Below are 4,119 nucleotides of genomic sequence, written 5' to 3' on the forward strand. Positions count from 1 at the left end.
AATGCATCACATCTATTCTTTAGATGATCTCTAAATTCAGGAGGGATATATTCAAGATCATATTTTGCCTCTCTTAAACTTGTTTTAAGTGTCTTTAACTTCAAGTTGAACTTGCATATGAGCAGTTCATGGTCTGTTCCACATTCAGCTACTGGCCTGGTTTTGCCTGAAGATATTGAGCTTTTCCACTGCCTCTTGCCACAGATGTCGTCAATCCAACTGACTCCTGTGTGTTCCATCTGTTGAAGTCCACGTGCACAGCTGCCGTTTGTGTTGTTGAAAAAAGGTGTTTGCAATGAACCAGTCGTTGGTCTTACAAAATTCTACCATGCAAATTCCAGCATTATTTCTGTCACCAAGACCAAATTTTCCAACTACTGCTGATTCTTCTTTGTTTCCAATTTTTTCATTCCTGTCACCAGTGATAATTAACACATCTTTATTGCATGTTCAATCAGTTTCAGACTGCAGAAGTTGATAAAATTCTTCAGTTTCCTCATCTATGGCTTTGGTGTTTGGGGCATAAATTTGAATAATAGTTGTATTAACGGGTCTTCCTTTTAGGCATATGGATATTATCCTATCACTGACAGCAATGTACTTCAGGACACATCTTGAAACATCCTTTGTGATGATGAATGCCAAGCCATTCTTCTTCAAACTGTCATTCCCAGTATAGTAGATTGTGTGGTTGTCTGATTCAAAGTGGCCAAAACCAGTTCATTTCAGCTCACTAATGCCAAGTATATCAATCTGTGTTCCATTTCATTTTTGACAATTCCCATTTTCCTAGATTCATACTTCGTACAGTCCATGTTCCTATGATTAATGGATGGCTAGCTGTTTCTCTTCAATTTGAGTCATGCCACATCAGCGAATGGAGGTCTCGAAAGCTTTACCTTATCCATAGGAGTAAGGTTGGGTTTACTAAGATGATGCAGCTCTTTCCCAGTCCTATTTTGAGAGCCTTCTAATCTAACCAGACTATTAATAAAGTTGTGCAATAATGTATCAAACAGTGTTTCTTTGCTATTCAAAAGTTTTTCCCTGGCCAATTCTTTGAGAAGTGGACGGCCTCTTCCTTCTTCCTAGTCTGTCTCAGTCTGTAAACTGGGCTGATACCTGTGCATTATGTACAACGCACTGGGTTTGAAACACCAGTGGCTCAGCCTCAAAGCACATCAACACATCACCACAGTAGGACAAACTGATGGTCAATTTGTCTCCCTATTAGAAACCTCTTGTACCCTTATCCATGTCCCTGTGGCTGGCTTCTCCTCTGTCCCAATTCCTGGGCCTTTTAATCCTCTTTCTCCCACTCCCCCGCCCTGCTGCTTTGGGTGTGCCTTAGTTTCCTCTCCTCACCTGGATTCCTGTGGCTGACTACTCTTCTGTCTGGGTTCCTGGCTTTTAATCCCCTTTTCCTGCTCTCTCGCCTTGCTGCCTTAGGTGTGCTTGAGTCCCTCTCCTTACCTGGATCCCTGTGCCTGACTGCTCCTCTGTCTTGGTTCCTGGTTTTTAATCCCCTTTTTCCCGCTTTACCATCCTGATGCTTTGGGCATGCCTGGCTTCGCTCTCCTCACCTGGATTCCTGTGGCTGACTGCCCCTCTGTCCAGGTTCCTCAACTTTAATCTCCTTTCTCCTGTGCTCCTACCCTCCTGCTGCTTTGAGAATGCCTGAGTTCCCTCTCTTCACTTGGATCCATGCAGCTGACTGCTCTTCTGTCCAGTTTCCTGGCTTTTTATCCCATTTTTCCCACTCTCCCGCCCTGCTGCTTTGGGCATGCCTAAATTCCCTCTTCTCACCTGGATCCCTGTGGCAATTGATATGCTGATAAAATAATCCAAGAAACTGGATTATATTATGAAAAACATGGCATCATGATTGGAGGAAGTCTCAACAACCTGTGATATGCTGATGACACAACTTTTCTTGCTGAAAGTGAGGATGACTTGAAGCACTTACTGATGAAGATTGAAGTATACAGTCTTCAGTATAGATTATCTCTCAATATAAAGAAGATAAAAATTCTCACAACTGGACCCATAAGCATCATCATGATAAATGGAAAAAAGATTGAAGTTTTCAGAGACTTCACTTCTCATGGTTATACAATCAACCCCAATGGAAACAGCAGTCAGGATGTTAGATGACATATAGCACTGAGCAGGTCAGCTGTGAAGGACCTCTTTCAAGTGTTGAGGAGCAAAGATGTCTCCCTGAGAACTAAGGTGCACCTGACACAAGCCATATTTTCAATCACATCATATGCATGTGAGAGCTGGACAATGAATAAGGAAGACCAAGGAATAATTGATGCTTTTGAGATGTGGTGCTAGTGAAGAATGCTGAAAGTAACATAGACTGCTGAAAGAAGTAACAGATCTGTCCTGGAGAAAATGCAGCCAAAATGCTCCTTGGAAGTGAGAATGGCCAGACTTCATCTTACCTACTTTGGTTATGTTGTCAGAAGTGACTATTCCCTGGAGAAGGATGTCATGCTTGGTAATGTGGAGAATCAATGAAAGAGGGGAAGGTCCTCCAAAAAAATGGATTGACACAGCGCCTGCCATTCTGGGCTCAAGTATAACCAGGATCATGGAGCTGGCCTGGGACCCTTGATGTTTCATCCTGCTGTAAATAGGATCAATGTGAGCTAGAGATGACTTGACAGCATCTAACAACAGCAACACAGACATTCCAGGATGATGGATTAGTCAGACACACCATGCTGTCCCTCTACAGGAAATATCTCTGAAATAAACTGAAACACTTATTTATGGTAACATTGGAATACTGAAGAATAATTGAAAGGATGAAGAATCAGATCAAATATTAACTGCAAGAAGAAAGTGAAAGATAGGAGTGAATGGAAAGGAGGTTTACTGCCAGCTGTTCTCACACAGTGTGCCATTTTGGCAAATTGCAGTTTACATTCCCAGGTGAGGAGCACTGAAAGATAACTTCATTGAATTCTCAATAAGACAGTGTAGATAAATCCAGAGCAAAACAAGGTAAGCAGTACATGAGATCTAAGGAAGAAAATTACAGGAAATTGGGTAAGAATTCCTGAGACTCGGACAACCACAGAAAATAGTGAGCAATAATGAACAGTCATAGTAGTTGTCCCTGGCCACTTATTATCGGGAACCATTGCTGAGGGAGGGCTGGTGGAGTGATGGCTGGAGACACTGGATACCAGGTGACCCTCTTCCTTTTATTGAGTCAGGATAAGAAGCTGCATATGCCCCAAAATTGCCACTGGTGACTAAAGATTGGAAAAATACACTCTATAGCCATACCTCTCACATCTTCTAGACGACAATTGGTGTGGCCCAAACCCATCTGATAGCTAATGACACTTTTTCTGCCACCTTCCATTGCCACAACCTAATTACACTCAGCATATCTTCCCCTCACAACCTTCCACTGCTCAATTTCTCTACAGCCAGTAGAAGATTCCCATAGAACACATCATATGCCTGTTGCCTCCATAGACAGTAGTGCAACTTTTGACAGAATGCACACCATGTGTCTTCTGACTCCATGGCTGACAGTGTGCACTTTTGTGAATCATGTGCAATATGCCTGCTACTATGTCACTTCCCCAGCAATTCTTGCAAATTAGAGGCTGAACATTTGCTGCCACTTTGGTTGGAACCACATATTTCTATGGATCTTTCACTATTAGCCTATGACCTCTGTGGTTGGAGGTGTATGCTTATAATTGTTGCCACTCCATTTTTTTTCTTTCTTATTATTTTCTTTCTCTTCTCTTGTCTTCTCTTTTCCCATTTTAATTCTTTCTCCTTTTAAAATTATTTTTGGCCTTTCACACAATAGGTAGTGACTGCCTCACCACTACCAGCCAAACCCAGAACACCCATCACTTATTTCCATATCCACTGGATAAGTGCCAACACCCACTCTTAAGCCATTGAATATGTAACTGAATATGGTCAACATCTGCCCAGCCTGCCCTCAAAGTTCCATACAACATGACCAGCAGAGACTTAACGTTTCCACCAGCTACCCTTTTCATTCATAGTTTCACTGTGAATGCTCTAGTGCTGTCAAACTAGTGAATGGAATAGCATATCCACTCACCTACTTATTTA

Source organism: Orycteropus afer, unplaced genomic scaffold (assembly GCF_000298275.1).
Source record: "Orycteropus afer afer isolate SDZICR_OR568_19922 unplaced genomic scaffold, OryAfe1.0 scaffold00351, whole genome shotgun sequence".
Lineage (NCBI taxonomy): Eukaryota > Metazoa > Chordata > Mammalia > Tubulidentata > Orycteropodidae > Orycteropus > Orycteropus afer.